The sequence below is a fragment of the Engystomops pustulosus genome, chromosome 1, assembly GCF_040894005.1.
Source record: "Engystomops pustulosus chromosome 1, aEngPut4.maternal, whole genome shotgun sequence".
NCBI lineage: Eukaryota > Metazoa > Chordata > Amphibia > Anura > Leptodactylidae > Engystomops > Engystomops pustulosus.
In genome coordinates, this window is record NC_092411.1 from 183,332,163 (window position 1) to 183,359,133 (window position 26,971).

The 26,971-nt window shown below is 38.0% G+C and overlaps 1 protein-coding gene across 1 annotated transcript in view; it reads left to right on the plus strand.

The window, feature by feature from the left end:
- CFAP299 (cilia and flagella associated protein 299) overlaps positions 1-26,971 on the plus strand; it is a 281,113-nt gene that overhangs the window by 226,689 nt on the left and 27,453 nt on the right. The window lies entirely within an intron of this gene.

Consider the following 26,971-nt stretch of genomic DNA (forward strand, 5'->3'; position numbering starts at 1 on the left):
ATTTCACATAAATATACATGTAACACAGATTCCTGTCACATACCTTACTTTAAACTTTTGAAGTTTTTTAAGTTGGAAATGAATATCCTTATTAAAGTCCATTTAAGTGGATACTGTAATATTTACAACATTTCCAATCAACTTGTCACCAAAAATGTGAATTTATAAAGAAGGAAACTGTGTGAGTCACCAGGAAGTACACATTTCCATATTTAAGAAAAATCTTTTGACAGGACTTCTGTGGAGATTTGTTCTGACTGGAGCTACTTGAAATCTGTGAGTCATTCCTTCAATAGGGGTTATGACAAATTTGAAAGGTGGTACTATATTTTTTTAAATATGATTCTTTCCATTCCAGAGACATTTTGTCCCATGATTTTGAACTTCATATATTCACAGTTGATCTGCTAAAGTTACTGCCTACAGTAATAGCATATAAAATTTGAAACCAACAGATCAGCATCTAAAATGATGGCTTAAAGGAAATCTACCAAATCTATCAAAATCAACCATGATAAACCAGGGGCACTTAATCATAGATTCAGGCTCTGTTACTGTGGTAATCTTCTTATATTTGTTATCCACTAATTTCGGAAGTGCAAGCAAACACACATACACACATGTTCAGAACGTGGATGTCTTAACATTTTACACATACATGCACATACTTGTTAACACATAGACTGCATACAGGAAGGCATACATTCCAACCACTGAATACATGGAGTGAGACGTGTACACTAGCCACATACACTCACCGGCCACTTTATTAGGTACACCATGCTAGAAACGGGTTGGACCCCCCTTTGCCTTCAGAACTGCCTCAATTCTTCGTGGCATAGATTCAACAAGGTGCTGGAAGCGTTCCTCAGAGATTTTGGTCCATATTGACATGATCACACAGTTGCCGCAGATTTGTCGGCTGCACATCCATGATGCGAATCTCCCGTTCCACCACATCCCAAAGATGCTCTATTGGATTGAGATCTGGTGACTGTGGAGGCCATTTGAGTACAGTGAACTCATTGTCATGTTCAAGAAACCAGTCTGAGATGATTCCAGCTTTATGATGGCGCATTATCCTGCTGAAAGTAGCCATCAGATGTTGGGTACATTGTGGTCATAAAGGGATGGACATGGTCAGCAACAATACTCAGGTAGGCTGTGACCCTACCATCCGAATGTCGCAGCAGAAATCGAGACTCATCAGACCAGGCAACGTTTTTCCAATCTTCTACTGTCCAATTTCGATGAGCTTGTGCAAATTGTAGCCTCAGTTTCCTGTTCTTAGCTGAAAGGAGTGGCACCCGGTGTGGTCTTCTGCTGCTGTAGCCCATCTGCCTCAAAGTTCGACGTACTGTGCGTTCAGAGATGCTCTTCTGCCTACCTTGGTTGTAACGGATGGCGATTTGAGTCACTGTTGCCTTTCTATCAGCTCAAACCAGTCTGCCCATTCTCCTCTGACCTCTGGCATCAACGAGGCATTTCCGCCCACAGTACTGCCGCTCACTGGATGTTTTTTCTTTTTCGGACCATTCTCTGTAAACCCTAGAGATGGTTGTGCGTGCAAATCCCAGTAGATCAGCAGTTTCTAAAATACTCAGACCAGCCCTTCTGGCACCAACAACCATGCCACGTTCAAAGGCACTCAAATCACCTTTCTTCCCCATACTGATGCTCGGTTTGAACTGCAGGAGATTGTCTTGACCATGTCTACATGCCTAAATGCACTGAGTTGCCGACATGTGATTGGCTGATTAGAAATTAAGTGTTAACGAGCAGTGGGACCTAATAAAGTGGCCAGTTAGTGTACATTGGGGCACACATCTATCACATACAAAAGGGACGCACAAACATCACATAAATGTGGTCGCACACTGGGGTGCACATCCATTACAAAAACAGGGCGTACATAACACATAGTAAAGCTGGTCACAGGTTATAAGGTGTATGAGACTTATCTGCTGGTAGTGCACCCTCTCCTCTGGCTTATGGAGGATAAGATTTCATTTTCTGGTTACTCTAGGCTGAAGCAAGTAAGGCCACGGAAGTGACACGTTCATCTTGGCTAGCTGCCATCTCAGTGAGGCTGATATGATGTGCAGTGATGCCACTGACACAGTTATAGAAGATAGGTGAGAGAAACATGTAGTTTATTAGCTGCCATTACAGTGGCAACAGAGCAGCACAGTCTATTGGATTAGGGATGGCTCATGTAGCAAAATCGGCTGGTGGCACAGTCTTTACTTTTGTAAACATAAAAAGTATTGGTAGTCTTGTGGTGTTCTCTGCAGGTGTGCTGTTCTGTTCCTTTTTTTCCTATTCAGCCTAAACCCATTCACTGAATCCACCCATGCCTGCCATGAGAAGAACAGGCATAGTTGTATAAACAGGCAGGTTTTTTAATGTAATTTTATGCTCAGTCCATTGGAACCAGGTAACAAAGGAGAATTCCTGATTTGTTCCTATTTGTTATGATGGCTTTCCAGTAGAGAAAATGAGCCCCATTCTTTCTAAGGGTCCGCACACCGCATTTTAGTCGGGTTTCCAGACTTTTTTCGTTCTGCGCCGCATTTAACTGGGGTTTTTGGCGGACGTAATCGGGGGCACAAATTGGGGAAGTGGCCGTCGGACAACCTGACTGATTCACACTAAGCGTGAGATTTAACATTCAAAATTGTCGCAAGCCATGCACCGGGAAGAAGATGGTGAACTCCGACGGACCTCAGCGGGGAAGTGACACAAGCAGGAAATTGGATGCACGATCTAAGTGAATTGCGGCAGCTCCTAATCCTCGCCGGACAATGCACCTCGGGGATCGCAACAAAACGGGTAAGTAAGTGTGCCCCAATAACTTCCTTGCCAGAAGAGCACCAGGCTTAACTGAACCCTTATCAAAATTATTTCCTTTACCACATTGTTTGGACCCCAAAATACATACCAAGAGACCAGGTGGTATGTATATATTAAAGAAATATAGAAAAAAAGCAAGAAAACTTTGTGTTCTCAGTTGACAGTTTTTAATGGTTCACCCTTAATAAAATTATTTGGGGGAATAATGGCCCATATGGAAACAAACAATTGGAAATAACAAAGCAATTGCAAGTGTGTTTTACAAATATATTTCAAACCTAGCATCCAATCTAAGTTGAAGTTACATTTGCGTCCAATTTGTAAATCCTTCTCAATTTGGTAGAGAGTTATTGGGTGCTTGAATCATAATGAAATTACTTCTACAGTAGGAAAACAATCTGTAAGTTGACCATTAACCATGGGCAACAGGGGAATTATACAATGCCAAAATTCATAAAAAATCTAAATGGCCAAGTTCTATTTGTACAGTAATAGTCTGTAAGGGGTAACCACCTCTTTATTATGGCACTGAGAAGTGCAATGAAGACCTGTGAACAGTTTCCAGAACTTGATCTTGGTCAATTTCCCTGGCAACATTTCTGTCCTTTATCCTTGTTTATAAAGATGCAACTTATCTATGATAGCCTCTATTCTGCACTTGATTGAAACAATCTTTTATCTGGAACAGTGACAGGTTCAAAATGATGATCATTTGGCAGATTCAGCAGGTGTTAAAAGCTTTAAAAGGACTATATTCTTATGCCTACACTTCTGACTTGTGGGATATCTCATTGGTGGGATATGTTACCCCAATCTAATGCCAGCAGCATCTGGTGCATGTGCAGTTTACTTTCGTTCACTACACATGAAATTTCCATTAATATTGTAGCAATTTCATCTAAAGGTCTTGTGATCTGTGAGTGTTGACATCTTTGAGAAAATTCAGACATATATATGATATAGGAACAGTATAAACAAGACCACAGGTTACATTGTTACAGGGTTACATTAGGGTTGAGAAGACATATGTTCATCAAGTCCAAACAGGGTGGGGAGAGCAGAAATAACTGGAATCTTTTAAACCTGTTTTTCTGTAAGAAAGCAGATACCCTTATAAGGTTAGACCCTTTTAAGGTTAGTCATCTCATATTTGGCTTGCCCCTAGCATGTTATGTACACAAACTTTGTCACCCCAGATAGCCACCTCAAAGTAGAGTAACTGCAAAATCTGAGTCTCCCCCTCACCATGACAGCACCTTATCAAACACATCCACCTCTGGATGCCATTACAGTATGATGCAAAACGCAGTGGATTTGTTTGGTTTCTAGATGGTGGTGAGTACATCCCTAACCGGACTTTGTTAAAAGTGTTATTGAAGGGTTTTCTTTCCTGCTTAATGTGTTTTCTAGGGGAGACGGGCTCCCGGGTAGAAAATCGACCAAAAAAGCTAAAACAGAATATGTACAGTATGTGTTGAGGATTTCCCTTCTTCCTATAAGAAACCTACATGCGATTCCTGCATACAGGTATTGTGGCCCAGGAATTTTCCTTTTTGTTTGAATCAATGCATTCTTTAATTCAAGAAGAGGTGTGCAATTCTATTAAAAATAGAAGATAGCAAAACCGTCTGATTCTGTTACTACTTCCACGTTATATGTTTTGGATAATTCTGACTTTAATGATGAAGAAAAGGCTAATCCAGAAAAAGGAGTTTGGTTGTGATTTGGATAATGAAGATAGTCCTTCTTCTCGGTAGAGGATATTGAGCATTTACTCAAACTGGTTAGATCAACAATAAAAGATGAAGGCCAAAAAGGAGCAAAGAACTAAGCAATATGTATTGTTTCAGGGGCTGGGTGAATACTAGAAGAGTATTTCCCATTCATAAGAACAAAAAAAGCTCAAAAAGCTTCTGCTTTCCTGGCCAGTGCTTCGTTGAAGATTAACTGGCAGGTCATCAGCCTTAAAAAAATTTTGATTCTCGTAAAGTTCAGAATGCCACCCAAATATGACCCATTGGAATGGTTATGGTCCTCAAGAAAGGACCTAATTCTCTGACAAGGATGTTCATGCTCCATGTTCCATCAACAGAGCCCTTCCAAACCTGGAGGCTTTAATAAAGGCCTGGTGGCCCCTCACATGAGGGGGGGCACTGTAACATCTGTACCAGCATCTCAGCTGAGGGTGTGTGGCTGAGTAGATGCTGGTTTTGTCTCTACATTTTATTGTATTTGTTTGTGTGAAAACAAACTTAGCTTGTTGGATGATTAGAAGTTTATTTCACCACACCCTCATCTTTCTGCAGTCTTCTCTGGTTGACCAACTGTTAACAGTTGTTACTGAAAGAGCTATGCTCCAATCAGTCTGCAGCAGGGGGCCAGCAGTCAGTGTACTGCCGGCTATACACTGCTCAAAAAAATAAAGGGAAGAATCAAACAAGATATCCTAGATCTGAATTAATGAAATATTCTAATTTAATATATTGTTTACTCAAAACTGAAAAAAATTATCAATGGAAATAAGATTTATTAACTAATAGAGGCCTGGATTTGGAGTCATCCAAAAAATTAAACTGGAGAAACGCACTACAGGCTGATCTAACTAATGTCCGTAAAACAAGGCAAAATGAGGTTCACTATTTTGTGTGGCCTCCACGTGCCTGTATTGCCTCCCTACAATGCCTTGGCATGTTCCTGATAAGGTTGTGGATGGTCTCCAAAGGGATCTCCTCCCAGACCTGGACTAAAGCAAACTCCTGATAAATACCAAAAAGAGACAACCCAGTACTTATTACTATTACTAACCTATTACTAACCAATAACATGCAATACCAATAGAAGTATATAGGATACCCAAATAAATAAATGATTAATCATATAACTTAGTACATAATAAACAATATATAAACTTTATTAATCGGCCATCAAGAAAAACACAGTTAAAAACATACATAAAAGCCACAAAAGGTGTGGCGATGGTCAAAAGGTATTTCAATACATAATAAATACTCTCAAAGTAAACACACAGCAGTATATACAATTAGTCTGTAACCAATTATATTACCCACCAGGGTGTTGTATGTAGCCCAAATTGTTTAAAGCAGTAAAGTAAGACCACCGCCACAGCACCCCGAGCGTGTTTCGCCGTCGGACTTAATGAGAACTGTAACTTTAATATCTTTTTGTAAAGTATAATAATGTGAAGGAATGGGTTGCAGGTATGACATAACTAGTAATAAGATTCTATGCATACAAAATATATATCGTAATTAAAAATATAAAACTGATTGTTTGTGGAAAGCGATCTAAAGGTAATGGGGTACATTTACCTACCTGTCCTGTCGCGTTCCCCGATAAATACCTGTCACAGCGGCGCAAATCCCAAGTGCGATCCGTAGGCCCTTAGTAAATAAGCCCCAATATGTAACGATTCATCTTAATTAGTACTGGAAAATGTGTTTATATTAAGGACTTTTTTAGTGCAAGCACAGTACCAGTTGCATGGATCTATACTGCCACTATTGAGTTTTTGGTACATTGTATACCTTGGCTGGTTCATTAATAAGCTGAGCGGATGTGGAACCTGCATGTGATATAATCCTATGAGGAGGAGAGTAAATCCTTACATGTATATTTGAATATACTAAGTCTTATATGAATTGTATGTAATGGGTAGTGTTACTATATATGTTTGTCTTATTATGTAAGAAATGGAGTAACCAGAGATGTTCTGGTACTGTGTGTATTAAAATCTGCTGACTGTGGATCTGAGTATGTCTGAGGAAGGGGGAGGTTCCCCTTCCCAGACAGCTGTAGCATCATGTGTGCCTGTGTCTCATTCTCCTGGATGCACTCTTCCTCTTCTCTACACTTTTCTAGGTCCCTCCACTTCTCCCCTCTTCCTGTAATGGTCATTGAGCAGGCAGGGGAGGGAGTTCTGTGGAGGAGAGGAAGAAAACATTAATGAGACTGAGACATGGGCACACAGGCAGCTGCAGCTATAGTGGCAGTATTCAGAATGCTGACAAAGGCATTTTTTAAATTAGCATATCATATGGTGATGGTCAACCTTTTAGAGGCTGAGTGCCAAAGCTACAACCAAAACCCAATTATTTATCACAAAGTTTGGCAGTTGGCAATTTAAGCAGTGAGTTATTGTTCCCTGCTCTGTTGTAGCTTTCAATCATATCAGCTTCCTGAGGACACCAATACAGCAAGAAGGAGGAAGAGAAATTCAGGGTCCCTTGAACAGGAAGAATTGTCAGGCTTGGAGCAGGGGCTAGTGTTTCAGTTGCATCCTGCTTGTCCCATAGTTCCAGACATCGCTTTCGCTCTAAAATGACACTGGGCACTGCCAATCCTGGGCTGTTTGGAACTTCATGAAGAATTCATAAAGATATCTAGAATCCTTACTGGTGATGGCCTGGTTGTCCACATCCATACCATTGGCTATTAGAACCTGTCATTAGCTAATAATTACATTCCTTGTGACAGATTCGCTGTAAGGTGTTAAAATTGTAACTAATCTTTCAACAAAATTGCATAAATCAATAGTCATAATAAATGTTGTCATATACTTTATTAAAGAAAAATGTGTCATCCCTCTCACTTACTTCCTTATTAACCTCTTAACGCTCAGCGTCCGATATATCGGACGCTGAGCTCAGTGACTTAACGCTCAGCGTCCGATATATCGGACGCTGAGCCGATGCCGGTTCAGCTCAAGATTTGAGCCGAACCGACATCGGGAAACACGGGGTGCCGGCTGTGACTGATAGCCGGCACCCCAGTGTAACACCCGCGATCGGAGTTGTCTCTGATCGCGGGTGATTAACCCGTTAAATGCCGCGGTCATCGCGACCGCGGCATCTAACATGCCTCTGGGGGGTCTTTCCCCCACGATCGCCCCCCCCGAATCATTTTCGGGGGGCACCGATCATTGCTACGGTATCACTGGGGTCCGATCTGGACCCCAGTGTTACCTGCAGGAACTGCTGGTAAGATGGCGTCTATGACGTCATCTTACTGGCAGAGTGCCACCCTATGCAAGTGCATAGGCTGACACTGATAATGCCCTGCAATACATAAGTATTGCAGGGTATTATTATGAACAAGCAATCAGATGATTGCTTGTTCATTTCCCATGGTGGAAAAAGTGAAAAAGTAAAAAAAAGAATTATTCAATAAAAAAATAAAGTAATAAATCACCAAAAATGCCCAAAAGCCCCAAAACATATAAAGAGACATATAACTCAAAAAAAAAGTCTAAATCATAACACAAACCCCACATATATAGTATCAACGCGTCCGTAACAACCCGTAGAATAAAAATAAATAATTATTGAACCCGCACGATGAACGCCGTAAAAGAAAACTGTTATAAACCCTCCAAAAATTATGATTTTTACCTATTCAATCCCACAAAAAATGCTATAAAAAGTGATCAAAAAAACATATGTACTCTAGAATGATACTGGTGCAAAGTACAACGTGTCCCGCAAAAAACAAGCCATCAACCAGCTCCGTAGCCAAAAACGTAACAAAGTTATGCCACTTGGAAGATGGCAATACAAAAATGATAGATTTTTCCCCACAATAGGGTTTTATTTTACAAATTTAGTAAAACGCAAGAAAATATATTTGTGTCTGGTATCCCCGTCATCGTATCGACCCATAGAATGAAGATAATATGATTATTAGTCTATACGGTGAACACCACAAAAAAAAAAGTAAAAAAACCAGTAGAGAATTGATGCTTTTCTACTCCTGCTCTCAAAAAGAAGTTCCTAAATTTTCAACAATAGGTGATACCAACCCCAAAATGGTAACATTGGAAAAAGCATCTCATCCCGCAAAAAAAATGGCATCACATGGCCCTAATAGCAAAAGCGAAAATTTTACAGCCTTCAAAAGAGGCCAATGAGGAAAGTAAAATCCTGGCAGCTGTAGGGTGCTCCTTCCCTTCTGCGCCTCGCTGTGCGCCCATAAAACAAGTCACGGCCACATGTGGGGGGTCTCTGTACTCGGGAGAAATTGTAGAACAAATTGTATGGTGGGTTTTGTATTTTTATCTTTTGGAAATGTGTAAATTTTAGGGCTAAATGAACGTATAACCGGCACAATTTGACTATTCTAAATTTCGCCTCCATTTTGATGTAATTACTATGAAGATCTCAAGGGGTTAACAATCTTCGTAAAATCTGTTTCTGATAGCTTGAGGAGTGCAGATTTGAAATTGGGTTGATTATATAGGGGGTTTTGATGCTAAATATGTAAATTTTCATTCAAAACTGTATTTATCCCCAAAATAGTCAATTCTGAGAATCCGGAAAAGCGCTATTCGATTTGTAAGCCGCGTGACATCAAAATAAATTATCCAGACATTTCAAAAATGGTGAAAATGTAAAGTAGACAAATGGGAAATGTTATTCAGCAATTTATTTAGGTGGTAAATCTATCTGCCTGAAAACGCAATGATTTCAAATTTCAAAAATGGCAAATTTTTCTGAAAATTCATCATATTTTCTTTTTTTTTGTAAATAAACGCAAAACTTATCAGCCAAAATTTACCACTAAAATGAAGTACAACATGTGGGTAAAAAACAATCTCAGAATCGTTTTGATAAGTAACAGTGTTCAAAAGTTATAACCATATAAAGCGACGCATGTCAGAATCCAAAAAATGGGACTGAGCCTTAAACTGTAAAATGGCTGCGTCCTTAAGGGGTTATACTGCTATTCAGTGATGTGTGCCTCCCCTCCAGCTTGTCAGTGAAAGGCAGAATGAAGAAGGAGCATATTTTTCACATTTTTAGTAGTTTCTCTGCTAATTGTATAAAGAAAAACCATGAAATTAATAATCCTTCCTATCAAGTTATAGTCTCGCGTCATAAAAAAACAAGCCCAAAGTAGGAGTTAAAATATACCGGTGCCTGTTAAAGCACTTTTTTTTGCAACAAAATTGGTTACAGCCAACTAAGAAAGACTAGTACCATTCAGTGGTAAAGTCCAAACTCACCCCCAACCCCCATTTATTTTCAAAATTCAGGAATAATGTTAGAAAAGAAGTGGGGAATATATATTGTGACAATTAATCTGTGCAGAATTAAGAGAGATGTGGCTGCCACCCTGATGACAGCCTATAAATGATCCTAATGTGCACAGCTTAACCATGAAATATAATTTTAGATTGAAATGAGTTGTTATCCAAAGCTAAAATGCAGCTGTGCCGGAGAGGGATAGGTAACAGTAAGTAAAAGCCACTACTCTGTAAACAAGGCAACAGAACTCTGCCAGGAGGTTAAGGGAATAAGAAGAAATTGCAGTCCATTTTAACTTAACATATTTGGAAGGAGTAGGAAAGAAGTGCACTCCTGCCAACTCAGTAAATGTTTAGCTTGGAGAACTTTACTTCCACATCTGGCTTGGGTTATACACTGTAAATATTCTTTCAATTTCATTTTCTTCAATGCAAATTTCAATTTATAAAGGAAAACAAGATGACTGCAGTGGAAATATTTTGAGGTAAAGGTAACAGGTTGCTCAGGTACTTACAGGTAGATCTGCTGTGTTTGCGTAGGTTTCCTCCGGGTCCTCCGGCTTCCTCCCACACTGCAAAACATACTGATAGGTTGATTAGATTGTGAGCCCCATTGGGGGCAGGGACCGATTTGGCAAGCTCTGTGCAGCGCTGCGTAATCTGTGTGCACTATATAAATAAAGGAATTATTATCTGTGACTGGATCATTCCTATCATTTAAAGATTCATGTGACATATATCCATTTCCACTTGTCTGGCCTACAGGTTTATTTCACTTTGTGGTATATGTTCTGTTGACAGGCTGTAATATCATTGTAAATGTTTGTAAGTTTCTTGGTACACCTACCATTATGGAAGATCGATAGTAAGACATTGATCACAAACCTATGTTGGTAAACAACACATGGAACAGGCACTACTGAAAGTATAAACAATGTCCCCAAAATCAATATGCGAACACACTATAGAAAAAGATGGGATGCGTACAAGGGACTAGACAATAAGACAAAATTTATTTATATTTGAGTCAGACGGAAAGGGATGTGGAGGCAGACCCCACGTGTATCGTCACCCGACTGGTGACTTCCATTATTGTCAGCATCAGTCAGTATGTGGGAGGGATTTCAGGGCTCACCAGTCCCTGGCAGTCTTATATACCAGTTGGGTGTATTTTTAAGTGTTTTTATTCTTTGTTGTCCTGTGAATATTTGTTTTTTGATATAAATAAATTTTGTCTTATTGTCTAGTCCCATCCCATCTTTTTCTGTAGTGTGTTCACAAACCTATGTTGATCATCAATTATATTGTGTAAACTTTTAGCAGCTGTAGATGCAGTCACAGGCTCATGTGTTCTCATATCCCTCATATTTAGCCATTTCATGAGATACACAGTATTGGAAAGACAAAGGGAATTTCTGGTTTTATTTTTGGTTAAGCCCTGGTATAGTATGGAGTTGATTGATAGTAATTTCTCAATTAGTATTATATTTTGAAGCATTGAACACATTGGGGGAGATATATTAGGCCTTCTCTTAAAGTGAATTTACAGCAATGTCCTCATCTTAACAAATTCCCCCCATTAAGTAGCAGGGACCCAAAGTCCTGTCCATCATCTGACACTGTTGTATATAAGCTGGCACAAGCCAGATACAGGCTCATGTGGAAAAACACTGGTCTTGGTTATCATATGTTTTACCCTATATAGGCTCTGTACAATCAGCTTATAGGTGAGACTAGCCCATTTGATGTCTTCCATATATAACACATAGAAACTAGATGTGAATCTGCTTCATAACTCTCTAAATTAGCTAACTCTAAATAAAATTAAATAACTCTAAATTTGTGTTCTATAGAGATGTTATCTTGTACCATACCTGATGAAGTGACCTAAGTAGTCTCGAAAGTCTAACTTTTTTATTTAGCCAATAAAGGTATCATCAACTGAGGACTCTCCTCTTTCTAACCATGGTATAAAGAATATCTAAGCTTTTCATTTATATGGGTCGTTTAGGACAAAACAAAGAAGTAGTGACCTGTAATAAAGGGAGGATAGAGCATAAAAATGGATTTAGAAATTTTCCCATGATAAGATACACTACAAAGTCTATTATATTTACTAAGTATTTTTAAAGTTATTCCTTGATTATGCCTTCAGGGGCCTGAGCAGGGGTGGCAATAAAAAGGTGAATCTACATTGCTGGATCTGGAAAATCCCTTCAATCACAATTACAATGTAGTTGTAATGTAGTTTTTCCCCAACTAAAGCTACACAAACTGAACTTCACGTTTATGGGCTCCAATGAAAATTCATAATAAGGCCACAACTTACTGTGTCTCTTTAAAGGTAATCTACCACCAGGATGAAGGACTGGATGCAAATGATGTTAATGGAGCCTTGAGCCCCTCAGGCTCATTTGCATACAGTCTTTTATCCAGGTGGTAGATGTTCTTTTATGCTACTGGCATTTTCTAATGTAGCAGAAGGGTCTTTGTGTTTTCACAAGTTGCAGCTGCTTCCTGTGCACCATGTATTGCCGTGTCCCTTCCTTAGAGTTCTCCAGGAATGCATCTGAAGACTGATCATTCTACTGAATGGACACCACGTTGGTAGGAAACTGTACTTTGTGATATATCAACAAATGTCCTTCCACAAACAGCAGGGTTCCCTTAAGAATTTAGACATTGTATGAAGCAAGTATCACAGAAAATTGGTATGGGAACAAAGTTTCTAGATACAGGCAATCCCGGGGTTATGTACAAGATAGGGTCTGTAGGTTTGTTCTTAAGTTGAATTTGTATGCTAGTCAGAACTGTATATTTTATAATTGTAATCCCTGTCTTTTTTGTGGTTTCTGTGACAATTGGATTTAAAAATTATTGGGTTGTCATAAGAACCAGGATTAGTAGTACTTCTTAATTGTAGACACCTTACAGCTGTTTATTGGAGCTTGGGACTAAAGTACAGTAAATTGCCGTTTGTAACTAGGAGTCATCTGTAAGTCAAATATATCAATGTAAAAGGTTGATAAGGCGATGAATTAATAAAAGTGATTCATAAGTGATTTATTAGGTGTGCAAAATTATTTACTTTCAAAATAAAAATTTTCAGCTTTTCAGGCAGATATTCATAGTACCCAAGTAAATTTATAACTACCAATTCCCAAAAACTTATTTAGAGGCACCAGCTCAGGTTTAAATGAGGCCTAAATAGCAGTAAAACCCCATAAATCATGCCATTTTAAAACTACACACCTCAAGGTAGGAAAAATCAACTTTAAGAAGTGTGTTAACCATTTAGATGCTTCACAGGGGTTAAAACAAAATGGAGGTGTAGTTTATAAGCTGTAATTTTTTTTTAAACAATATATTAATTTTGGCCAAAAATTAAACAGTCACAAATCTCAAATGACGAAAAACAAAGTTTGATACCCAATTTCTCCCCAGTATGAGGATGCCCCATATGTGGTGGTAAACTGCTGTATGGGTACACAGCCGAGCCAGGCATTAGGCGGAAGGAGCACCATTCAGGGCAGATCTGCATTGTCAAATTTTACAGGCTATAAAATGTTTATTTTTTTTGTAATTTGGACATATGGGGGATTATTTTTTGTGGATGAGATCCACTTTTCAGGTACATCACTTACAGGGCGGGTTCAATAGTTAATAATCAGATTTTATAAACTCTTTCTTGGAGGTGGTTAAAAAAAATCATTAATTCTTGTTTATGGTTTTTAGCACTTTTCTTCCTGCACGTTCACCGTACCATAAAATAATGTGTTATCTTTATTCTATGGGTCATCAGGATTATGGCGATACCCCTTTTATATAGCTTTTTTATGGTTAACTTGTTTTGCAGAATATAGAACTCAACTTGTGAGAAATTTTCTTGTTTTTGCATCGCCATGTAACAATGGGCATAACGTTTATATTTTTTTGTTTACCAAGCTGTTTTAGAGCTTATTTTTTGCAGGACAAGCTGTACTTTTTCTTGATATCATGTTGGGGTAAATGTTACCTTTTAATCACTTTTATGCGCTTTTTATGAGCTCAGATGTGATCATGTCATAATTTTTGGGGCAATTTTTTTTTTTTACGGTGTTCACTGTACAGGTTCAGTGACAATTTTATTTTATTGTACAGGTAGTTATGGACTTTGTGCTACCCAATATGTTGTGTTTTTTGGGTGATTTTCACTTTTTATGTTTTATTTGATTATTGCATGGGACTTCAGGGGACTTTTATTCATTTTTAATAATCTTTCTAATTGCACTTTTTTTTTCATGCCCTGCATTGAGGGTTCCAATCGTTGCAGAGATGCACTATAGACGCCACGGTCACTATGATTGCGGCGTCTATAGGGTCAAACAAAGGGGATCATCATAGTGGCGATTCCAGCTGTTACTGTGGGATCCCGTCAACCGTGTACTGCCAGGATCCCGCGGTGAACGCATGGGCTCAGCTTCTGAGCCCGGGTAATCACCATGACGTAGTTCTTTGTCAAAGTGTGGGAACTATCCGAATCCTATGACGTAGAATTACGTCAGGGTGCGGGAAGGGGTTTATAGATCTGGCCCAATATTTTGATTTCAGTGTTTTTCTTTATCTGAATTTTCTGCATAAGGAAGCATGGTATGAAATTAATAAGTTACAGATCATTTAAACTATCCAGAATCCTCTACTTGCTAATATACCGAATTAAAAGCCATTTTGAACCAGATGATTACTTTATCTTCGTTTAGACTATGCTTTGCCAAATAAACAGTGAAATGACATTCCTGACTTCTTTCCCACACTAATTAAACCATTAAGTTCGTCCTTATATTACCTGGCAGAAACCATAGTGGAATAATTGCAATCAGAAATCTAAAGGTTAAATCTTATAAGAATATGATGTGGATAATTTTTAACAAATGTCAATTAACACAAATTATAATCTAGAAACACAAATAGATTTTTGGCATGTCTTGTGTTTGAAATAATACAGATGGAAGTGTTACTTGCCTCAAGAGAACAATGTGTGGAGAGTAGGTTTATGGATGAAATTTTTATGATTACATAACACAGTATGTATTGCATATTTTACTTGATCTGTTTTTTTTTACTTTTTATGAATTGAAATCCATCTTCAGTTGTTGTGGGAAAATATCTCCAGCTGATTACTGATATAGGAAGGGGCAACTGAAAGTAGCCTGGTGAAAAAAATATTTATGTAATAGTGGCCCCATGTCACAGGTGAGGTTAACTCAAGTAGATAGAGTCCACACAAGTAGAAGGCGTTAGCAAAAGCCACATTACTATTGATATAGTAAACTAAGCTAATATCCAAATAAGGAAGTTATGAAATAGGAATCTTCATATGGTTCTATCTTTAAACTTCCAAGTAGCATCTAATATTCTGTTCAATGTACTGGAATGCTGGAAAAATAATTCAAATGTGGTCAAGAAATGTAGTTGCGCCATTTTCATGCATGCTTTGACTTTATTCCTTTTACTGTGTGATCCAAATAACACATTCACTATTCTAACGGATAGTTCACTCAAGGATAAACTAAGTTTATATATGTTTTATTTTTGCTAAGTTTTTAAAACATATATAGACACCTGTAACTTTATCATACTTAGGCCCTTTCTTTTTTACGTCTGTGTTCTGTTCATACCGTATTGTTTTAATACAGGTAATATATGGCCACATTCACTTTAATGTACAATACTTTCATCCATTTGAACGGTTGTATTGCCTATCCTACTGTGTGCTATGTGTGAAAACATCATGTAATATATTTCTGTATGTATTTGCATCCCATTCACTCTGTAGAAGTCAATGGGTAGCATGGTGGCTGAGTGGGTAGCACTTCTGCCTTGCAGCGCTGGAGTCCTGAGTTCGAGTCCCACCCAGGTCAACATCTGCAAAGCGTTTGTATGTTCTCTCTGTGCTTGCATGGGTTTCCTCCGGGTCCTCTGGTTTCCTCCTACAGTTCAAAACATACTGGTAGGTTGCTTAGATTGTGAGCCCCATGGGGACAGGGACCAATTTGGCTAGCTTTCTGCAGCGCTGTGTAATCTGTGTGCGCTATATAAATAAAGAATTATTATTATTAATGGGAAAGTTTAAAAATGTGTAGTATATGGTGGTATTATGTTGTCCACCATATACTACACAAGGCATAACCTAAGAAAGCAGGACATGTGAGATCAACCTTGCAGTCAGAGTGTTTGCAACACAGTGTTTAGAAACTTGTTAGGTGATTGATAGGAGTGACATCATCATGGCTTTCATACACATGGAGTGTTTCATTGATCTTATGCAGCAGAACCCCCTGTTATGGGATAAGAGGCTGGACAAATGATACAGTATCTGGGAGGAGATCACCATCCAGTACCTGAGCAGTGGCTTCATGGAGACACAAAATAGTGATATCAACTGGGTGAGTACTTTGTACCTGTGCCAAACTTGTTTCCCCTGCTGCCACGTGCAGCATACATCTCCCCTACTGTCATGTGCAGCATCCTTGACATTGTTAAATGTCCCAAAATATTTCAGCGACCATCACAACCCAAGCTCCACCAAAACCAACACTGTCACTTAGCCAAAAACTGCTGTTCCACAGCCTGTCAGCATCTTAACCCAAACAGTGGTCATGGTGCATTTGAGACAGCGGAGGGAAGACGCACAAGAACTTTACATACAGTCCTTGGTGCTTATAAGGGGTGTTCCAGATGATCATAGTATATAAGGCTGGAAGGAGACGCAAGTCCATCAAGTCCAACCTTCAAGAATTAAATAAATGTTTTATCCCCATAACCCGTGATATTTTTCCTCTCCAGAAAGTCATCCAGGCCTCTCTTGAACATGTACATAGAGTCCGCCATAACAACCTCCTGCGGCAGAGAGTTCCATAGTCTCACTGCTCTTACAGTAAAGAACCTTTGTCTATGGTGATGGTAGAATCGCCTCTCCTCTAGGCGTAGAGGATGCCCCCTTGTCCTGGTCACAGGCCTAGGTATAAAAAGATCTTTGGAGAGATCCTTGTACTGTCCGTTCAGGTATTTGTACATTGTAATGAGGTCTCCCCTCAGTCGTCTTTTTTCTAAACTGAATAATCCCAAATTTTGTAATCTGTCAGTGTACTCTAATCCCCCCATTCCCCTAATAATCCTGGTTGCTCTCCTCTGCACCCGTTCCAGCTCTACTATATCCTTTTTATACACTGGTGCCCAAAACTGTACACAATATTCCATGTGTGGTCTGACCAGGGATTTGTATAAGGGCAAAACTATGTCTTTATCATGAGAATCTATTCCTCTCTTGATACATCCCATTATTTTATTTGCTTTAGCAGCAGCCGCCTGGCTCTGGTCACTAAAATTAAGTTTACCATCCACCAATACGCCCAAGTCCTTTTCAGCTTCAGTTTTACTAAGTAATTGACCGTTTAGAACATAATTATACTTTTTGTTTCCATGGCCCAAGTGCATAACTTTACATTTATCTACATTAAACCTCATCAACCATTTCTCTGCCCATCCCTCAAGCTTCCACAAATCCCTCTGTAATGCTAAACTATCGACCTCAGTATTTATTACTTTACACAGCTTAGTATCATCTGCAAATATTGAAACTTGACTGTGTAAACCCACTACAAGGTCATTAATAAAAATATTAAAAAGAAGTGGCCCCAATACTGACCCCTGTGGCACTCCACTGGTAACATCAACCCAATCTGAGAATGTGCCATTAATGACCACCCTCTGTTTTCTATCACTAAGCCAATTACTTACCCAGATACACAGATTTTCTCCTATTCCCAGCAGTCTCATTTTATATACCAACCTTTTATGTGGCACGGTGTCAAATGCCTTTGAGAAGTCCAGATATACAACATCCACAGCGTCCCCCAGATCCAGTCTTGAACTTACCTCCTCGTAGAAACCAATCAGATTAGTCTGACAGGACCGATCTCTCATAAACCCATGCTGACGCTGGGTTATAAGGTTGTGCACAGTGAGATACTCCAGGATAGCATCTCTAATAAACCCCTCAAATATTTTCCCCACCACAGCAGTTAGACTTACGGGTCTGTAGTTTCCAGGATCGCTATTTGATCCTATTTGATCCGCTATGATGATTGCATGAATTGCTGGGCATCCCTATTTGGACTTCCACAATGAAATTACATTACAAAAAGGGAAATGTATCCCAACATAGAGCTCCAGCCCCCTTCACCAACTCCACCAGAAGCATAAGACAACTTTTTATGTTTTTTGAGGGCAGCCAATTTCAATCAGCCCCATATTTTGATAACTTTAAAAAAATGAAGATTCTACCCACCATTTCTGGTCTTATATTACAATCTATTTATAGAATATCCAAAACATAAGTTTTTCTTTACTCTCTAACAATCATAAAACCTTCCCTAAGAGTTGAAGAAATTATGATTATGGTTATGCGTGATTTGCAGTGAGCAAAGAAAATGCAAAATCAAGGGAAGGGTTAGGAAATGTGGTTTTCTGAAGTAGAAATTTTGTATATCGATTGACCCATCAACAACTATGGACATCCACATTCACCAAATCTATTCATATTGGGGTCAAAATAAAAACACTATACATAGTTTAAATGTTAAAAGTTTTAAAAGTATAAAAACTTTAGAAAATCAATTAGGCTGTGACCTTCTTTGACTTTTTAGACTAATGTGGAAAATAAACCACAATCCAAAAAAGTTGTAAGCTTGCAACACATTTCACTTGGGCCCCACCTATTGTGACACTAACTATCCAAAATAATAAATGCCAACAAAAATCTAACCTAGGAGACCAGAGCCTTAACCTCTGCTAGTAGTATCCATTTGCGAGGGAACTGCAGCCTCTGAAGAAACAAAGTAGGATGCAAGCTGCTCATGAACAAACCATTTACGATAATAATAGTGACAGTAACAAATGCAGGAAGACAAGAAGATCCAGGCAGACATCTTGAGCCTGGAAGGGCCAGCTGGTTGTAGTGAAGAAGGTTACAAATTCTAGAAGCCCTGCAGAATGCTGCATCATCAGAGCTCCCATAGGTCCCAATATATGCAATTACAAACCTATAGTTGCTGTCAGCCAAAGCCAATAGGATTACCAAAAAGTACTGTCTGTAACTGAAGAAGTGAAACACAAATGTGTTTCCCATCCAACGCCCTGATGCAGTTGGGAAATTGAGTCCTGGAAACCATCAATCAATATCCTTAGAAATCTGTTGCTTCAAAATCTATTTTGAACTTTTTTGACAGTTATGAGTTTGAGAAAGAAATGACTAGCAATGTTGTATGAAACACTGTACAGTGTGCACAAAGATGGAAGCAGTTGGCTCTTTGTCCTTCTTCCGTCTATTATTCGACAAACACCAGATACCAAGCTGGAAAAATAAAAAGTTATCGCTCTTAGCCAAAAAGTACAAAAATGTCTTGATCAAAATATGCTGGTTACTAAGTGGTTAAGACCATAGAGAGCAGTAGATACATTTTTAAACTGAGCATTTCCTTGATGAAAAAAAATTATAATTTCTAAGTGAATTCTTTGGTTTGACCTCTTTTGTAAAATTAAAATTATTGTGCGGTTTAAAAAAAATATATTGTCAGTTTTCTTAGTAATATCTGTTACTTAAAAAAGCTGTGAAATAAAGTAACATAGATGTCATTACAGATGAAGCAAGATTTTGTTCGGCTTCCAAACAGATCTCATTGAAGCTTGATAGTCCTCAATGACTTCTGAAAGCAGCATACAAATATTTGGAGGGGCAAGAAAAGTGCAAACTGCTACTACTCTTGTCATCAAATATACTGGAACCACTGACAGATGTGTAAAAACAGTAGTCTGAACAGAGCCTGAGATCGTATCTGCACATGGGTTGGGTGATATCGGCCAGGTCAAAATACTTACAGGGAGTGTCTAAAGGTGGTAAGTACTTACCCAGCCTGTATACTTAAAAAAAAAAATAAGTACATCAAGTTCAACTAATGAGTGGAACATTATGCTCATATCCTTAAATTTCCCTTATCATATATAATAATAGGTAAGAAAAAATAAGTATCCCTAGCTATAATGTCAGAAATAGCTATCCCTATGACTACAACAGTAAACATCACATGTTGTGGATGGCAGGGCATCTACCAATTGTGCAGCCACTCCTTATAGTTCTAGCCAAGCAGAGAACACTACAAGCGCCGTATGACATTTATTTAGTTGGCCTCACAAACATTATTGCTAACGCTTCAGTTTTGGCAACACCAGGGAAGAATATCCAATAAAATTTCTCTAGAAAATGTGCCTATTTTCAGTGGAAGAATACACCCACCAGGGGACATTATCCCAGGGCTTGTAAAGTGGAGCTGAATCATTTCATGACATCCTAATGTCTCTAGCAGTAGAAATGTGTGCAGTATACCAGAGGCTATCTATACACTATGTACTCAACTTAAATGGTCACAGAATTTTCAGCAAACTTTGCATAATACAGTAGGAGAAGTGACCACAAGAAACTGTAAAATATATCATATCAACTCGCTTCCTTTTTTCTATATATATATATATATATATATATATATATATATATATATATATATATCATCTTCCTTCTCAATCTTATTTTTACTATAAAACTGCTGAATTCCGTCTTTCGTGCAGAATGGAAAAACCATTAAACACTGACTTTTTTTGGTAACTTTTTTAGCAACCACATTTTTCAAATATTGTTGATGAGATTTAACAAGGTTGTCTGGGAAATTAAAAACATGGCTTCTTTCTTTTATAAGTAGCTCCATACTTGATCATGGGTAACTTTGATACATTCATTTTGTGGATTTGCCTTTAATCCGTGAATATACATTTACATGTACATATAAAGGGATATTACTATGTGCTGGAGCTTTAATAGAAAAAGAATTTTATTTTAAACTGCTTTTCGAAATGCTGGTGGTATGTTTTTGGTTTTCCCATCTTTAAACAATTGCTTTAACTCATCTAATAAAAGAAGGCCTTATACCTGTGTAACACTATGTGGGTAACCCCTGTAGAGAATTTAAGTATAGATGGAACAGAAAGAACATGTAGGTGATATAGGCCCGATTTCATTGCTGGCTGCAATAACCGGCCCAAATGCTGAATGATAAAACTCACTCATGTGAAACCAGATTAAGAAACAAACATGATAACCACCAGGCATAGCATATAAATGAAAGCCCAATGCATTTTTTCACCAATTTGACTGTATTTGAAATTTTTCTCCTTCTTCCTAGTACATGTCATAAAATATTAAATAATGTCACAGCGAAGTGTAATTTGTCACGCAGAAAACAAGCCCTCATACAGCTTTTTACATAGAAAAGTGCTCTAGATTTTTGAATGTGGAAGTGAAAAATGAAATGCAAGATTATAAACAGGGTGAAGAGATCCCACTTCTTAAGAAAATCCTCTGAATGTACAGACTGTGCACAGGAAATGGAGGGCTAAACAAACAACGTTTTATATTCTTTGTTAACCTTTATTAATTATAATCAGTTTATTGTCTTCAGAGACGGAAAAACCATTGTTACACACTACTCCTTAAAAACAGTACATACAATAACTAACATTAAAGCACATAATCGGATATAGCACAGTAAGCATAGAAACAAGCACAATCAAGTTATCACAATAAATATCCTGGCCCTTAATAACAATTTAAAAAACAATTTTAATCAAACATTAATATATGCCGAGCATTGCTTCCCACAACTCCTACTCTCACTATAAAGCCTAATTGCTGTATGAATAAACTTTTCTTTAATCTCTCCACTTGCAGATCCAGTGATTGTAAGTCAGCCTCTCAAGGCACATTTTGTCCCTTCCCAGAATAAAATGGGTTTATTTCTATAGCTTTCCGCATCATTACAGTATTTGCTATGGCATTTTTTTCTTATTATTCCTATTTCCAAACTAATGGGAAAATGATCAGATAGCATTGCTTCATGAATTCTTACTTTTTTCATGTATACCAAAACAAGGGGACGTGTTATAGGTACTGATACTGTAAACAATATAGGTAACAATTAAGCATCTTTATTTATAATTAAATAAGCCAAAACATGTGTATGCCAAACAAGTTAAAAACATTTAAAAAGCACTATCCAGTGCTGGGTCTCAATATAGCAGCAACATATATATTTGTGCAAGAATAGGCACTTGTTGCTATAAGCCACCATACAATAATGTGCAAAGATAAGCAAATGGTTGCTGTACTCCCAACTACCCTAATACCTAACAGAGATAACTACTGCCTTACAATCTGGAATGAAAATGCAATACCACAAGGCAAATGTCATGCAAAGCGATAACGGAATACATGTGTAAAGCATAGAAAATGAAAAAATATCACCAGGTATAGGGAAGAAGGGGGCTGGCTCCCCACGTGTTCCGCCACCGAGCCGGGTGGCTTCCTCAGGGGTATGTCCGACATCTGACATAATAGTACTGCAGGGCGGGAGGTGCATTCCCACATTTTGCAGTACTTTTACATCATGCTTCTGGCACCGGCTCCTAAACACGATTACCGGGGTGAAGGGGTGTCCGATCCTCCACTGGCAGCCCCGGGGTCCTGCGCAGCATGCTCAGTGTGTTACATAATACCGTGTAATAAATCTGTATTACACTGTATTAGGTGAAGAAGAAAAAAAAAAATTAATTTCAAAATTGCATCCGATTTAGTTTTATCCCCTGTAAAACAATTAAAGGGTTAACAAACTTCATGAAAGTTGTTTTACATACGTTAAAGGGTGTAGTTTCTATAATGGGGTAATTTATGGGGTTTTACTTTTATTTAGGCCTCTTAAAGTGACTTGAAATCTGAGCAGATCCCTCAATAGCAGGATTTTGTGTTTTTTATGTGAGAAAAAAAATGTGAGAAATCGCACCTAAAGTTCAAAGTCCCATAACATCTAACAAAGATGAGAGAATGCATAAAAAACCATGGAGGCATAAAGCAGACATTTGTTAGTTATCAAGTTTTTTTGCTGTTATGACTATGTATGGAGAATGTAGAACATTTTCAGTTTCAAAAATTTAGACTTTCACCAAGCTTTCTCCAGAAATTTATAAAATGTGGGCCGTGTCAAGAAAATTGCCAACAGCGTTAATGGGTTATTTGGAAACAAACCCCTTTTACCCACTAATATTTACTTACATTGGAAAAAGGTTTGCTTTTGTTTGATACTGACACTGAGTAGTGAAATATTTTTTTCTCCAATTCTTTTCTTTCCTTGCTTGTATATGGATGTGGATTTTAGCCTTTCCTTGAGCCCTTATCTTGATTGCAGAACCTATCTTGTACAATACCCGGAGACTGCCAGTACTTTATGATTTAATCAAAATATTAACAACTTTTTTTTATAATGTGTGACTGCGCACCACAAGTCGATATGCCATGTGTTAAACTATTAGTCTTAATAAATTGCTGTGAGGCAAAATTGTCTGTGGTAACTTAATATATGAACAGATACATTTTCTCAATGGCACTTATAATACGTTAGTTTGTTAGCGTCCATGTGCAGATATTACAGTAGTTAGAGTTAATTCAATAAAAAAGTTACCTGCTTAGCGATTCTTCAAAGTGTTTCATAGATCCAGCAAGATATAATAAAACTGTAGCAACTATTCTTTACAGTGAAACTGCGAATGGCTCATTAAATCAGTTATTGTTCTACAGAGCTGCTGTCGAACGCTAAGATATTTTTTTCAACCAAAACGTCTGGCTTTCATCCCACCGAAATTCACATCAACCCGTCAAATGGGTCCTCTAGCCATCCACAGCATACAGATCCCAACGGTGTAGCACAAGATGGTCTGTGTGGTCCCAACAGTGAACACTGAATCAGCCACCATGCAGGAGGCGTCAACGAAACAGCGCGTCAGGTTCAGAGGGGAAGTACAAGGCCAAAACCGCGTACAGACACACCACGCAGAATACCAGCATGAAAACACAGATCCCAAGCACGTGGCTGTCTCTTCTCACAGCCCCTCAAAAATATACTACCTTTGAACAATGAAAACCTTTTGGGAAAGAAAGCATTTTGCTTCGTCTGCTTTCGAGTGCCATAACATTTGAATTATTTGTCAGTTTAGCTGTGTGAGGGCTTGTTTTTTTACATCATGACATGTAGTTTTTAGCTGTACAAGTTTGGGTTTCAAAAAACTTTTTTATCACTTTCAATATAATTTATTGTATGATGATGTACAGATGGTTAAAAAATGTAAATTAGGACATTGTTTTTCCTTTATTTTTTCAATGTTTTGCTGTACTTACTAAATACTATTATAGTTCTTAATCCAGTAAAATGTGAAGGTTTTTATTTATTTTTAAGGGTTGTTTTTTTGTTCAGATGTTGGCAATTTTTTTCCTTCCTTTTTATTTAACCCCATCCAGGCAGTGTACTTTTTTGTTTCTGCGTTACCAATTTTTGTCCCCCTACATTTAAATACATAATCTTTTTTAAGATTCATAATTTTTTACACAAATCTAATCTATCTTTTTTATACTACTTTATATGAATGTGTGTAAGGTGTAATTTAAGACAAGATTGTTATCATTTTGGGGACTGTATGACTTTTGAACACATCTAATTATATTTTTTGTGTTGTGAAGTGGGAAAAATTTGTATTTGTTTGTTTATGTTTTTGGGGCCAAATTACCATGGGGGCGACAATCCATCCTGGCATTGTGATGGACAGTTTTGTCACATGCTGTTAAGGGGTTAAAGATTTTAGTGGGTTTTACACAACATTGAGTCCTTTGATAACTTGTATAACATACTGTCTGTCTGACAAAGGCATGGCCGAGTAGAAATTTGCATTGGGTCCTTCAATTGCCATAAAATCCTGATATAGTGGGCATTATAAGAATGAATAAATTAAAAATGAGAAATAATAGGAATGCTAGTGCTGCAATTATTTGCTAAGATATGCCAATGCACCCAAACTTTGATGCAGTTTTTTGTGTAAACTAAGCTTACTAATAGTAGATGCAAAGTAGTACAACAGATTTCTCAGCCTCAGACAATTGGATAAGTCTGGTATAGAACAAGACTGACTGACTGGTTTAACCTTGCTAGCTTTACAAGCCGTGATTTAGTCGGAATTCGGCGGTTTTGCAGGGAGGGGGTGATGGCGTTCGGATGCAGGCTTTGGCACAATTCTATGCCGGGTCAGACCTGGCATAGAAGAGCCCTGGTGGCGTAGTACATTGTTATACTGTGCTGCTGACTGTTGGGATATATCAGTTGTTGCATGCACATGACCAGAAGCATCTGCACTTCTGTTTGCATTTGACCTCATCTGAATTTATATTAGCTTCATTTACATTAAATTCAAGTTTTAACCAAACTACAGGAGCACAGCTCCTAATAAACTTATAGCTATATACCCCATAGAAATGCAGCATCAGGCCTAATTGTCAAATACTGTGAAGATTCTAACCTACACAAAGAAGGATAGTAACGCTGTAATCACTGTAAACATACAGTAGATATGACCTATCTGCTTCAAGAAGGTTTTTCAAAATATAATAAGCTATGCAGGTAGCACTTTAAACTTTCCAAAATGATCAAATATTAATATTCTCATAATACTCACCTTAGAATTCTCTTTGTCATTGCTGAGGTCTGATTAACCATTTTCGAGAAGCCTTAAAGGGGTATTCCGTGAATATGAACGTCTGACACAAAAACCCATGATGATATAAATAAATGAATACAACAATACTCAATGTCATTAGTCACAAAATGGAGCTTAAATAGTTTGATTTTATGATTTACAAAATTTATGGCCTCTCTAAAGTAGGTGGAGTTATCACCAAGATGGCCGCCACTGGAAAATACAAGCTCCATGATCCTTTCGTTCTCAGTAACTCCTCCTCCCTCTTATGCTCTGCTGACAGTGATGATATAACAGGCTTTCTTGCTGTTACTATAGTAATGATGTGTAACTGCCATCACCACAACACTGACCATACTGGATGCACTTCAACCAACACGCAACAGCCAAACTTAGTGGTGATCACATGACCTGCCCAGGCAGGTGCAGGACATGTGATGTGGACATGTGACCAGCGGCCATCTTCTGTTCTGCGACGGACCGTGCGGAGGAAATTAACGGACTGATTAAAGGGCCAGTAACATTTTAATTCTTCATTACAGTGTATGTCATCAGCATTTTCTGCTAAGGGGAGCAAAATTTTAAATAACAACTAATTACACATTAGCTTATATTTTGAGTATCCGTTTGCATATGAATTATGCTGATTCCTGGAATACCCCTTTAATCTTTACTACAAAGTACTTCATATATTTAGTTATCTGCCATCCACTAGACCTCTTTTTTATTACAACAAACAGTATAATTGTAAACTAAAATCATATTGTTGGAAGTAAATAAGGATTTGTAAGGATTTACAGTCACGACATAGAGCATCATGTGATAACTTCATAAACCTGTCACATCTTACAAGTCACACGGTGCTTGGAACTTCTTAAAACTGTTTTCCATATAATGGCATTAGCAAACTACCTTCACGTTCTCTTGGTTTGCAAACACTTTTATTCACATTCTTAAGTTACACTCTTGCAAATAAAAAAATTAAAATTACTTTTCAGTCTGATCTATTAACAAGATTTTAATATGAAAGGATATCGAGAATCCAAGCTGGTGGCTTCTTGTGCCAGCAAGGCTCTGTTTCATTGCTATATCTTGGCAGAACACTTATAAGTAGTAGAAATTATTTACCAAAGAAAGTCTGTGTAGTCTGTAGAGCTCCCAGAAAAGGAAGTATTCTGCGTTAGCAAGACAAGGTGTCTTGGCACCACTGGAGATGACTTTACATTGTGTCCATTTCTCTAGGCCTTTTTATTTTATAATGAAGTAGTCACTTGCGATGATGTTTCCTCTTTATAATTATGGCTTACTTGACACATTAGATCAAAGTCAGAGGATTTACTCGTACATTTATAAAAAAGCTCTATATATAGAGCTCGTACATTTATAAAAAAGGAAAATATGGTACACTTATGATACACA